Source organism: Staurois parvus, unplaced genomic scaffold (assembly GCF_062004578.1).
Source record: "Staurois parvus isolate SC_StPar_1 unplaced genomic scaffold, SC_StPar_1.0 ptg001138l, whole genome shotgun sequence".
In the NCBI taxonomy this organism is placed as follows: Eukaryota; Metazoa; Chordata; class Amphibia; order Anura; family Ranidae; genus Staurois; species Staurois parvus.
Window position 1 is genome coordinate 88839 of NW_028318934.1, and position 14719 is coordinate 103557.

Below are 14719 nucleotides of genomic sequence, written 5' to 3' on the forward strand. Positions count from 1 at the left end.
TATCCGCTCTCCCCGGACCCCGCATTCATTATATCCGTTCTCCCCGGACCCCGCATTCACTATATCTGCTCTCCACGGACCCCGCATTCACTATATCCGCTCTCCCCGGACCCCGCAGTCACTATATCCGCTCTCCCCGGACCCCGCATTCACTATATCCGCTCTCCCCGGACCCCGCATTCATTATATCCGCTCTCCCCGGACCCCGCATTCACTATATCCGCTCTCCCCGGACCCCGCATTCACTATATCCGCTCTCCCCGGACCCCGCATTCACTATATCCGCTCTCCCCGGACCCCGCATTCACTATATCCGCTCTCCCCGGACCCCGCATTCACTATATCCGCTCTTCCCGGACCCCGCCTTCACTATATGCGCTCTCCCCGGACCCCGCATTCACTATATCCGCTCTCCCCGGACCCCTCATTCACTATATCCGCTCTCCCTGGACCCCTCATTCACTATATCTGCTCTCCCCGGACCCCGCATTCACTATATCCGCTCTCCCCGGACCCCGCATTCACTATATCCGCTCTCCTCGGACCCCGCATTCACTATACCCACTCTCCCCGGACCCCTCATTCACTATATCTGCTCTCCCCGGACCCCGCATTCACCATATCCGCTCTCCCCGGACCCCGCAGCCACTATATCCGCTCTCCCCGGACCCCTCATTCACTATATCCGCTCTCCCCGGACCCCTCATTCACTCTATCCGCTCTCCCCGGACCCCTCATTCACTATATCCGCTCTCCCCGGACCCCTCATTCACTCTATCCGCTCTCCCCGGACCCCTCATTCACTATATCTGCTCTCCCACAGTACAGAGAACATGGAAATGCAATTATTTTAGTAAATAAAAACTGCTAAATACCTTTTCTCATCAGCAGTATATAGTAGTCTTGTGACTTCTATCAGTGTCCAGCACATGTTAAAGCTTGTAGGAGGAGTTTTCTTTCTGCTCTAGGAGGATGCAGGACCACTGACCTCTGTCTGGACAGCATTGATTGGCCCTGTGCTGACCGCATGCACTCTCCCAAGAAGAAAAAACCTCTCTAGCAATACACACCAAACTGGGCATGTGCAGACTGACTCCACATCATATGTCTTATCAGGAGACAAGAGGAGGACACTGAAAGAAGGGGAGGATCAGAGAAGACAGGATCAAACAGCCTTTTTACACAATGCAGAGGATTAACCCCTTAGGTTCCACACTGAGTATAACAAGCTTGCTTTACTGCATCTGCAGACTGATTGGGCTGTTGTGGGTCTAGTAACACTTTAAATACATATTTTGCATTTTTATACTTTTATTGGATAAGTATAAACTTGTATTATTTCTGTTTTGGGACGGGGAAGATTTTGGAAGAATTTACCGATTCCGGAGAACCAGCGGCCTAGACTCCTTCAAAGGGCAGCGGGAACCCTTGTGGTCATCCCTGGAGAAAACGTCTTCATTTTACAGCAAAATCTGGAGGCAATCCCGTCTCTGGAGGGCAAGATAAAGGTCAGAAGTCAGAAAGGATCCTATCAATGTCTGAGCCGCCGGGCTGTGCGTTCTCCTCCGACATCGCTGGCAGTGCTGCTACTGGCGGGAATTGCCTTGGATCGCTGATCTCCAGGGAAGGCCGTTCTCCTCCACCTGTCATTAAAGTGCATGTAAACCCCAACAAGCAGCTGTTTTAATGCTTCCTTGTGGTCTGTTCCTGTGACTTTAACCCTTTCGTTGTCAGAGCCGTTTTTGAAGGGGTTTTTTGCGCATGTGTTTAACCACTTCCAGTCCGGACACTTCACCCCCTTCCAGTCCGGACACTTTCCCCCCCTTCCAGTCCGGACGCTTTCCCCCCTTCCAGTCCGGACACTTTTACCCCCTTCCAGTCCGGACGCTTCCCCCCCCCTTCCAGTCCGGACACTTTCCCCCCCTTCCAGTCCGGACGCTTTCCCCCCCCCCCCCCTTCCAGTCCAGACACTTTCCCCCCCTTCCAGTCCGGACACTTTCCCCCCCTTCCAGTCCGGACGCTTTCCCTCCTTCCAGTCCGGACACTTTTACCCCCTTCCAGTCCGGACGCTTCCCCCCCCCTTCCAGTCCGGACATTTTCCCCCCCTTCCAGTCCGGACGCTTTCCCCCCCCCCCTTCCAGTCCGGACGCTTCCCCCCCCCCCTTCCAGTCCGGACACTTTCCCCCCCTTCCAGTCCGGACGCTTTCCCCCCCCCCCCTTCCAGTCCAGACACTTTCACCCCCTTCCAGTCCGGACACTTTCCCCCCCTTCCGGTCCGGACACTTTCCCCCCTTCCAGTCCGGACACTTTCTCCCCTTTCAGTCCGGACACTTTCACCCCCCTCCATTCCGGACACTTTCACCCCCTTCCTGTTTGGACACTTTCACCCCCTTCCAGTCTGGACACTTTCACCCCCTTCCTGTCCGGACACTTTCACCCCCCTTCCAGTCCGAACACTTTCACCCCCTTCCAGTCCGGACACTTTCACCCCCTTCCAGTCCGGACACTTTCCCCCCCTTCCGGTCCAGACACTTTCCCCCCCTTCCAGTCCGGACACTTTCACCCCCTTCCAGTCCAGACACTTTCACCCCCTTCCGGTCCAGACAATTTCACCCCCCTTCCGGTCCGGACACTTTCCCCCCCTTCCGGTCCGGACACTTTCCCCCCCTTCCGGTCCGGACACTTTCCCCCCCTTCCGGTCCGGACACTTTCACCCCCTTGCGGTCCGGACCCTTTCACCCCCTTCCGGTCCGAACACTTTCACCCCCTTCCAGTCCGGACACTTTCACCCCCTTCCAGTCCGGACACTTTCCCCCCCCTTCCAGTCCGGACACTTTTCCCCCTTCCAGTCCGGACACTTTCCCCCCCCTTCCAGTCCGGACACTTTCCCCCCCCTTCCAGTCCGGACACTTTCACCCCCTTCCAGTCCGAACACTTTCACCCCCTTCCAGTCCGGACACTTTCACCCCCTTCCAGTCCGGACACTTTCCCCCCCTTCCAGTCCAGACACTTTCCCCCCCCCTTCCAGTCCAGGCCAATTTTCAGCTTTCAGCGCTATCACACTTTGAGTGACAATTGCGCGGTCATGCAACACTGTACCCATATGAATTTTTTAGCATTTTTTTGAGACAGATAAAGCTTTATTTTGGTGGTATTTATTCACCACTGGGATTTTAATTTTTTTTTGCTATGTAAATGAAAAAGTCCAAACATTTTTTAAAAAGTGTTTTTCTTATAAGATTTTGCAAATAAATAATATTTCATCATAAATCTTGGCCAAAATTTATTCCGTTATCTTGTTAGTAAAAAAAAAAATAACCCAAATTGGTTTATAACCAAAAATTATAATTTTCAAATTTTTTTTTTATATTTTTTTTTTTATATTATTGTTTATGTTTTTTTTTTTACATACTGTCACCCTAGCAGTACAGTGTCACCATGGTGACACTGTACTACTTGTGGGGGGTGATGAAGAATGTTTTTTTTTTTTTACACTGATTGCTTTTACACCCATAAAGGCTGTAAAAGCAATCATTTCTCCTTCTCTCTGGCTGCAATTTTGCAGCCATTGGGAAATACTGTGTGAGTTGTGATTGGTCACAGCTTGTCACATGGTACAAGGCTGTTGTGAATAGCCCTGTACCATGTGATCTCTGTGATCTTTCACAGATTTCACACGTAGTAAGCAATGATGTCAGAAGTGACATATTGCTTACTACTCTTCATGTGATCACTGATTGGCCAATCAGTGATCACATGATCGGGACCTCGCACAGAGGTCCTGTACGATCATTGGTGTTCCACTGTGTCCGGAGGACACAGCGGGCACCGGATCGCGGTGCTGCGCGCTCCCAGTGAGTGCGCACAAGCAGCGGGCGGGGAGGCCCTTTATAAACGGCCACCTGCCCCTGCCCTGCCACCGTCCGGCCGATTATATACAATGGCTGGATGGGAGGTGGTTAAAAAAATAATTTTAGGACCAGAGATTACAAAAATCCTCCAAACATGATATATTTTCTGAAAGCAGTCACCTAAGAGAATAAAACGGCGGTAGTTCCAATTTTTTATGTCACGCGATGTTACCGCAAAGGTCTAGGAAATGCAAAATTTCAGTTAAAAAAAACACACTAAAGTGAATTTTAGGGCAAACCAATGGAATAAATTATCCACATTTTTTTGTAATATATAAAAGACGAGGGTGCGCCGAGTAAATAGATACCCAGCATGCCAAACCTTAAATTTGTGTGCGTCTGTGAAATGGCGACAGACTTCAGTACCCTATATTTTCTATAAGCGGTGCTTCAAAAGCCCCTCTAGGTCCCAGAGACCCCCAAAAATGCATGGAGGTCACGGAGGTCTCCAGATAGGCGTGTGCCAAGTTTGGTGTGCCTGGGCCCCGTGGTTTGTATCCAGTGGTGGCCCAAGCCCCAGTACCGCCAGGCAAGCTGTCCGCACTTCACCCATACAAGTCTATGGGTGCTTCGCGGCTGAAAGGGCCGATTTTGAGGGGCCATAACTCAGCTCCCCTTGGGGCCAGCAACCCCAAACTTCGTATGCCTGCTCAGTCGATCTATCCCTACATGTTCAGTGTTACAGAGGAGGTCTGGTGCTAGAATGATTGCTCTCACTCTGGCATGCACGGCGATATATAATGTGTATATCATATTCAATGTTTTCATGCGTAGGTGTTTACATTTGTACGTGTGCATATTTGTGGGGGTGGGGGGTGGGCTCAGATTTTTTTTTGGGAGGGGATGTTATGTGCTTGGGTGTATTTATTTATTTTTTTTGCAAGAAAAACATTTTTTTTTTAACTGTTTTTTTTCATCACATAGACCCCCTTCCGCCGCAGGTTTGGAGGCATTTACATTTGTACGTGTGTATACGTGGGGGTGGGGGGTGGGCTCAGATTTTTTTTGGGAGGGGATGTTATGTGCTTGGGTGTAATTTTTTTTTTTTTGCAAGAAAATTGTTTTTTCTTTAACTTTTTTTTTTCATCACATAGACCCCCTCCCGCCACAGGTTGGGAGGCATTTACATTTGTACGTGTGTATATGTGGGGCTGGGGGGTGGGCTCAGATTTTTTTTTGGGAGGGGATGTTATGTGCTTGGGTGTAATTTTTTTTTTTTGCAAGAAAAACATTTTTTTCTTTAACTGTTTTTTTTTTCATCACATAGACCCCCTCCCGCCGCAGGTTTGGAGGCATTTACATTTGTACGTGTGTATATGTGGGGCTGGGGGGTGGGCTCAGATTTTTTTTTGGGAGGGGATGTTATGTGCTTGGGTGTAATTTTTTTTTTTTTGCAAGAAAATTTTTTTTTTTTTTAAGTGTTTTTTTTTTTTATCACATAGACCCCCTCCCGCCACAGGTTTGGTGGCCCTGTTGGAATGGTGGACTGGCCCATAAATATGGGAGAGTCAGGCAGAGGATTCGGGTGGAAGATGGTTGCTGAGGAGACTTGTCGGTGCCTGGGACGGGTCCCCTAGGTCTAGGGGGGCTGCCCCCCAGGCTGGGCTCGGGATGGCTGGGGAGGATACATTCAGCAGTAAGGCATGGATGGGATCGAGACCTGGAGCAGTAGGGAGCAAGGAGGACATTGTGAGTACAGCAGCACTCTCTGGGATCTACAAGGGGAAGGACAGCCACACGTAGCCAGCTTTCTAAGGACAGCGCTGGACTCAATCCTTCATCCTTGTCCCGGGAGAACTTCCGAGAAGCCAGGAGGACTGGTGGTGCTTGCAAGCTGTGGAGAAGGGAGCAGCTCAACAGGGGGGGAGACGATATCTCTGCATGTAGCTACAAGAGGTAAAGCTGAATTTTGAGGGGCTGCTAGTTCCTCGCCCATAAAGGGGCTGCTACCAATCCGCAACGACTGACGGCTTTCAGGAAAGGAGCAATCCAGGATCTGCCTTTGTACATAGGAGGGAAGTGTCCCCCTTACATTTATTCAAACCAAACTGGGCATCCCGTAATCCCTAGTTCCCTGTCCAAGTTGATTTCCCCTAATAAAACAACAAAAGCCCAACAACAAGCCCATGGACTGGTCATTGTCTTTGGATGCAAGTCTGTGTGAGAAATACCTGATGCCTGGCTGTGCAGAGAGAGACATAGGAATACCCACTACACAGCGGCCCTCATGAGGGTAACGCTACATTAGCAGGGAAAAGGGGGGACTGTCTCCGCAGGAATGAAAGAGAGAGATTACAGCGTCTGTCTGACTTGAATTGTACTTTTACTCCTTCTCCTAATAGATTCTTTAAAATACCTCAGGGCGTTTTGGTAAGTGCTTGGTGAGCGAGGCGTGTCACCTTCAGGTGTGCAGAGAAATTACAAGATAACTCCTCTGGGGGTATATTTTCACTTTACTGGTTGTGCTGCACTGGTCCATGACATGTTCATAAATCATTGAAGCTATAGCTGCATATAGGATGCTGATGGGTGCCAACATGGCAGGAGTATGTACTGCCGGCTTCCCATGAACCTCCTGGCTTTTGACCATTTTAAAGGGGCAGAATGCACCAAACATTGTAAGCAGTGGGTGGGGCCAGTGAAAAGTAGGCATGGCCATACGGGTGTGGTTTGAGGATGCTCTGGCATCCAATTTGATTTTTTTGTCAAGACAAGAGCCCATCCAAGAAGGGGATTTATATGTTTTCTTAGCTACAACGATTAGTACAATTTGTTTATAGGGCGACAACCCAGCAACTCTTCCAGAGAATACGACGGCAAACACCAATCACACCTAAAACACCATTGGCTTCAAATATTTGGAAAACACCATTTGATGCGACATTTCTGCTGAATACTGTGAAACCTGTTCAGTGTACGCCCTGTATACACAGCACACCGGCCTGCTACCCACAAAATATACTGGAAAGACAAACGGATAAACCTCAGCACTCTCCTAGTACAAATCCCCCTCAGCCATAATCAGCAAAGGCCCCCTCCCTCCACACCAACAGAGACCACCTCCCCCCAGACCAACAGAGACCCCCTCCCTTCACACCAACAGAGACCCCCTCCCTCCACACTATCACAGACCCCCTCCCTCCACACTATCACAGACCCTCTCCCTCCACACCAACAGAGACCACCTCCCTCCAGACCAACAGAGACCCCCTCCCTTCACACCAACAGAGACCCCCTCCCTCCACACTATCACAGACCCCCTCCCTCCACACTATCACAGACCCCCTCCCTCCACACTATCACAGACCCTCTCCCTCCACACCAACACAGCCCCCCTCCCTCCACACCAACACAGACCCCCTCCCTCCACACCAACACAGACCCACTCCATCCACACCAACACAGACCCTCTCCATCCACACCAACACAGATTCCCTCCCTCCACACTATCACAGACCCCCTCCCTCCACACCCATACAGACCCCCTCCCTCCAGACCAACACAGACCCCCTCCCTCCACACCAACAGAGACCCCCTCCCTCCACACCAACACAGAACCCCTCCACACCAACAGAGACCCCCTCCCTGCAGACCAACAGAGACCCCCTCTCTCCACACCAACACAGACCCCCTCCCTCCACACCAACAGAGACCCCCTCCCTCCACGCTATCACAGACCCCCTCCCTCCACACCAACACAGACCCCCTCCCTCCACACCAACACAGACCCCCTCCCTCCACACCAACACAGACCCCTCCCTCCACACTTTCACAGACCACCTTCTTCCACACCAACACAGACCCCCTCCCTCCACACCAACACAGACCCCCTCCCTCCACACCAACAGAGACCTCCTCCCTCCTCATCAATATAGATCCCCTTCCTCCACACCAGCACAGACCCACTCTCTCCACACAAACACAGACCCCCTTCCCTCCACACCAACACAGACCCCCTCCCTCCACACCTACACAGACCCCCTCCCTCCACACCAACACAGTCCCCCTCCCTTCACACCAACACAGACCCCCTCCCTTCACACCAGCACAGACCCCCTCCCTTTACAACAGCACAGACCCCCTTCCTCCACACCAGAAATCTTCTCTTCCCATCAGAAGATGCCCCCTCCAGTACAGACCCCCTCCCTCACCACCAGTGTAGACCCCCTCCAGTACAGACCCCTTCCTGCAGTACATATCCTCCCTCTCCAATACAGACCCCCTCCCTAGCCACTAGTACATACTGCCTCTCTCCCCATCAGTACAGATCCCCGCCCAAGTACAGACCTCCTGCCTCCCCACTAGTAAGGACCCCCTTGCTCTCTACCAATACAACTTCCACCTCCAGTACAGCCCCCTCCCCACCAGCATAGACCTCTTCCTTTCCCCACTAACACTTACTACCCCTTCAGTACAGACCTCTTATCTCCCCATCAGTAGATGCCCCCCCCCCCCAGTACAGACCCCCTCCCTCACCACCAGTGCAGACCCTCTCCAGTACAGACCCTCCCTACCCACCAGTACATTGCCATTGCAAGCTGATCAAACGTGGAACCCACTGAAATGTTATTACAATACATTAAAATGGACATTAGATGGTGGTGGCCTGCCATTCAAGGTCCCTCACAAGGACAGAACAGCCCTCTGGAACTTGTATGCTGAATAGCAGGACTCAGCTGGTGAGCAGGGCGGTCAGGGACTACATTTCCCAGGAAGGGTAGCTCGTGGGTGGAGGTGTATAAATATCAAAAGCCCAGGAGAGTAGCGGGGGGAGAGTGCCTGAAGGAGAAGGAGGTGTGCTGACGGCTGAACTGTTGAACTAGGCCACGGAGCCAGGGTTGGAGGAAGAGCAGAAAAGAGCTTACTGACCACCCAGTCTGCCACGTTGCCCAGCAAGCCAATCTGATAGCAGGAGACCAGATGAGATGCCAAGTCTGAGCCGGAGAGTCTGTGGACTGACCCCGTTTGCAGAGAAAGACAGACCACTATGATCTGCTGGATTACTTTGATTGGGTGAGTGAGACCCTTGCACCCAAGTTGGTGTACAAACTGACCGTAGAACATACAGCTGTAGGCCAGGATACAGCAGAGCCAACTGAAACAACCACTTTTCCTTCTTCAATAAAGCAGGATTCCCATTACTGTTTATTTTTCGCCTTTATTTTTTGCTAGAGGGAGCTGTCTTTGCCTAGAGGCATCTATGCCAATTGTTGCCTTTCAAGCCTGTCCATGTCTAGTGTTTTAAAGGGGATCTTGCCCTAATTCGCTACCATCAGGAAGAAAAGTGTTAAATCTCCATTTCTCCTTCGCTATCTCTGTGTTACCATCCCAAGGTACTATATTCAACACCTCAACTCAACTTCATACCAACTGGGCCCCAACAAGTGCGCAGAAGACAATGTAGTGTTCTTAAAGGGACAGTGCTCAATTTCAAATGAGAATTCTCTTTCCTTCACATCTAATCCTTGTCATCTAGTTCTGAGGACCCACACTGTGGTTATTTGTTTCTTGATAGTTGTTCCTGCTCACTGGAGATTCAGCAGTCCCTTCAGATTGGAGGCAGTGGATTATTTCTGAAAGCAAGCCTGCCAACAGTTATTGTTCCTTTATGGTGAATGTTGTTACTTTTGCTCACAATTACCAAGTGTGGTTATAATTGCTGCAATATTTATTTATTTATTTCAGGTACTTATATAGCGCTGTCAATTTACGCAGCACTCTACATATATATTATACATTCACATCAGTCCCTAACCCTCAAGGAGCGTACAATCTAAGGTCCCTAAATCACATTCATACATACACATACTAGGGACAATTTAGAAACCCACACAGGCACAGGGAGAACATGCAAACTCCAGGCAGGATGGGATTATGAAATCTGAAGACTACCAAAGAATTCTGGGGTGCAATGTAGGGCCCGGTGTCAGAAAGTTGGGTCTCCATCAGAGGTCATGGGTGTTCCAGCAGAACAATGACCCAAAGCACACATCAAAAAGCCCCCAGAAATGGTTTCAGACAAAGCACTGGAGAGGACTAAACTGGCCAGCAATGAGTCCAGATCTCCATCCCATAGAGCTCCTGTGGAGAGATCTTAGAACAGCAGTGGGAAGAATGTCCCTTACATTGGAGGTCAGTGGGAAGGATATTCCTTACATTGGGGGGTCAGTGGGAAGAATGCTCCTTACATTGGTGGTCAGTGGGAAGAATGTCCCTTACATTGGAGGTCAGTGGGAAGGATATTCCTTACATTGGGGGGTCAGTGGGAAGAATGCTCCTTACATTGGTGGTCAGTGGGAAGAATGTCCCTTACATTGGGGATCAGTGGGAAGGATATTCCTTACATTGGGGGGTCAGTGGGAAGAATGTCCCTTACATTGGTGGTCAGTGGGAAGAATGTCCCTTACATTGGGGGTCAGTGGGAAGAATGTCCCTTACATTGGGGGGTCAGTGGGAAGAATGCCCCTTACATTGGGGGTCAGTAGGAAGAATGTCCCTTACATTGGTGGTCAGTGGGAAGAATGTCCCTTACATTGGGGGTCAGTGGGAAGAATGTCCCTTACATTGGAGGTCAGTGGGAAGAATGTCCCTTACATTGGGGGTCAGTGGGAAGAATGTCCCTTACATTGGTGATCAGTGGGAAGAATGCTCCTTACATTGGTGATCAGTGGGAAGAATGTCCCTTACATTGAAGGTCAGTGGGAAGAATGTCCCTTACATTGGGGGTCAGTGGGAAGAATGTTCCATACATTGGTGGTCAGTGGGAAGAATGTCCCTTACATTGGAGGTCAGTGGGTAGAATGTCCTTTACATTGGAGGTCAGTGGGAAGAATGTCCCTTACATTGGAGGTCAGTGGGTAGAATGTCCTTTACATTGGTGATCAGTGGGAAGAATGTCCCTTACATTGGGGGTCAGTGGGAAGAATGTTCCATACATTGGTGGTCAGTGGGAAGAATGTCCCTTACATTGGAGGTCAGTGGGTAGAATGTCCTTTACATTGGAGGTCAGTGGGAAGAATGTCCCTTACATTGGTGGTCAGTGGGAAGAATGTCCCTTACATTGGTGATCAGTGGGTAGAATGTCCTTTACATTGGGGGTCAGTGGGAAGAATGTCCCTTACATTGGAGGTCAGTGGGAAGAATGTCCCTTACATTGGTGGTCAGTGGAAGGAATGTCCCTTACATTGGTGATCAGTGGGTAGAATGTCCTTTACATTGGGGGTCAGTGGGAAGAATGTCCCTTACATTGGTGGTCAGTGGGAAGAATGTCCCTTACATTGGTGGTCAGTGGGAAGAATGTCCCTTACATTGGTGATCAGTGGGTAGAATGTCCTTTACATTGGGGGTCAGTGGGAAGAATGTCCCTTACATTGGAGGTCAGTGGGAAGAATGTCCCTTACATTGGTGATCAGTGGGTAGAATGTCCTTTACATTGGGGGTCAGTGGGAAGAATGTCCCTTACATTGGTGGTCAGTGGAAGGAATGTCCCTTACATTGGGGGTCAGTGGGAAGAATGTCCCTTACATTGGAGGTCAGTGGGAAGAATGCTCCTTACATTGGGGGGTCAGTGGGAAGAATGTCCCTTACATTGGTGGTCAGTGGGAAGAATGTCCCTTACATTGGTGATCAGCAGGAAGAATGTCCCTTACATTGGTGATCAGTGGGAAGAATGTTCCTTACATTGGTGGTCAGTAGGAAGAACGTACCTTACGTTGGGGGTCAGTGGGAAGAATGTCCATTACATTGGGAGTCAGGGGGAAGAATGTCCCTTACATTGGTGATCAGTGGGAAGAATGTCCCTTACATTGGTGGTCAATGTAAGGAGACTGCTACTGTAAGGTTATGTTTGATGGTGAGGGGAGTGGTGGAGGGGTGGAGGAGCTGGGTCAGCACAGAGAGTAGACACTCCCAAAAGAGTATAGAACTATGACATGCAAGGAGGAAGGGAGCTGTGCTGGGGAACTCATTACATGCCTGACGAAGGGGTCCTGCGTGATTCATAAACATTGTTTCATCTGTGATGTGATCATACTTCAATAAAGCCTTTCGGACGTATCTTGCAGATTGATGGTGTCTTGGAAATTCGCTTTTAACAAATTTTTCCTTACCGTGAGTACTCGCAGTTGGATGCGCAGAAATCCCCGATAAAACTGTGCGAATCTCGCGGCAGCCGTATCACGCCTTCCACTTACCACAACTGCAGCTAAACTCCACGATTCCAGCACCTCCAACAGGTCTAGCTCTGTTGAGATGTGGGGAAAATGGAGCTCCAGTTACCCAGGAATGATCACACGACACTCTCAGGTTGCTGTTGGAATTCACGTAGAGGCTGGCTCCAATCCCAGCCTCCGGTTTTATTACAAGCACACACACGCCCCCCACATGAGTCAGGTCAATCCCCTCCCACAGAACAATGCATTGGGAGTGTCTATACACAGAATGTACATTCCAATTGGAGCGTAGCCTTTCCTCTTATCTAAACTGGGAGCCAGTTACACCAGTCCTCCCCTCCCCCCATGAGCTCTCTGAGGAGAGCAAACTTCCCCCTTTACACCAGTCCTCCCCTTCCCCCATGAGCTCTCTGAGGAGAGCAAACTTCCCATATCCTATCAGCTCCTAGCAGTATGTCCATTCTCTGTACAAGCATCCCCTAGATTAAACAGTGTCAGTCTGTATCTGAATGGGCCCGATACGATCTTTATTAAAACACATCCATCCAGATACAGTTCAGGTCGGTAATGGCTTGTAAGATATACATGAGCCTACACGCAGAGTTCGCACTGCCTGGCGCCTGGCCATACGAAGTCCCTGTGGTACTATGCTGCTGATGTGTGGATACAGGCCCGCGGCCTACCGCCGGTGGCATTCGCATCGAATGGTGGTATACACGCCGGTCTATAAGCGCAGATCTGCCATCTCATCCATTACCGAGCTGAGTACTGTAACATATACATTGTAAATGTGCATGGCCCAATTGCAGCCTTCAGAGCTTTAATTAAGCCACACGAGAGACATATGAATAACACTCATATATGACACATTTAAAGTTCAACCTGTAATACAAAATTTCCATGACATTGGTGTGCTGGCAAATATCTACACTGTGCTGGGGAACTGACTCGTCAATTATTCCAGGTGAATAAAAAATAGCTAATGGAACCGAAAAACACTGGAATTTTTTTAAATACTTAATTTTTTGGCACTTTTATTTGCAGTTTTTAGAAGTTGGTGACAGGGTCTCTTTAACATAAATGGCTCCCTGTGCAGCACATTTCCATGGCACAGCTCGCCGCCCCTTTAAACCCGTCTGACATTATGTATTCCTGCAAGCCTGTTATGCAGAATAATTTTGTAAATTTCCCGTTGTGCTGTGAAATTCATTAATTTGCGCGTGTTTATACCGTTAAACGCCAATAAAAGCAGATTACGGCGTACCTGTCCTTTTAAATAGAAATTTAATGTTTCTGCTCAGCAACTCAGCGGAAAGCCGTGCGTCGTCCAATCAGCCGCCCTCTAGATTTGGAAGGAGCAGATTATTTTCAATTTGCGTCGTCACGTGACCAATCCAGATAGACGGAGTACCAGAATTTCTCCTGAATTACCGAGATAGCCGCGGCTGGTGTGTGCGTCCCCTCGCTCTCCATTATGCCTTCAGCTAGGCAAATTAACAGCTGTGCCGCCGCGATCCGTCAGATAAAAAGTAGGTCTGGACCCTCAACCTCGCTCCCTCGCTCTCGCTAAATTGCCTTATTGTAAGAGCGAATATAATGAGGCGGAATGTGATCTAATCATAAAAAGCGTAATTTGCTCTCCTTACCTCTGCGGAAGGTCTGCTGCACCACCTTGATTAAATGATTTTGTTTTATTGAAGTTTGAATTATTTGCTTCTTTATCAGGATTTGTCTTGTAAGATTAATGCAAATATTCCGCGTATATGAAAAGGGCGTTTCTTTTTTGTTTCTTTTCACGCCTTTTAGAATTAAAACAAAATTTATTTTTTTTATATAGAGTCACGGCCAAAAATCTTGTCCCCCCACTCCCCCCCCCCCTCCATTTCTGTCAGAGAGCGCACCACTTTGCCCAGAAAATTGTTGCGATAACAAATGTTTCAGCATTCTCATGTTTATTTCTTGGGTTTGTATTGGTATGACACAAAAAAAGTGGAGAAACAAAAAGCATAATCTGCTGCATTCCACCCAACACCCCCCCCCCCCCCAAAATGGACTGGGCAAAATTATTGACACCCTCAATGTAATATTTGGTAGCGCACCCCTTGGAAAAAAATACCTGAACTCAATGGCTTCCTGGAACCATTGATGAGTTTCTTCCACCTCTCTACTGGAATTTTGGAGCGTTCTTCTTTTGACAATTGCTCCAGGTCCCTCAGATTGGAGGCATTCTTCCCACTGACCACCAATGTAAGGGACATTCTTCCCACTGACCCCCAATGTAAGGGACATTCTTCCCACTGACCTCCAATGTAAGGGACATTCTTCCCACTGATCCTCAATGTAAGGGACATTCTTCCCACTGACCCCCAATGTAAGGGACATTCTTCCCACTGACCCCCAATGTAAGGGACATTCTTCCCACTGATCCCCAATGTAAGGGACATTCTTCCCACTGACCACCAATGTAAGGGACATTCTTCCCACTGACCTCCAATGTAAGGGGCATCCTTCCCACTGACCCCCAATGTAAGAGACATTCTTCCCACTGACCCCCAATGTAAGAGGCATTCTTCCCACTGACCCCCAATGTAAGGGACATTCTTCCCACTGACCCCCAATGTAAGGAACATCCTTCCC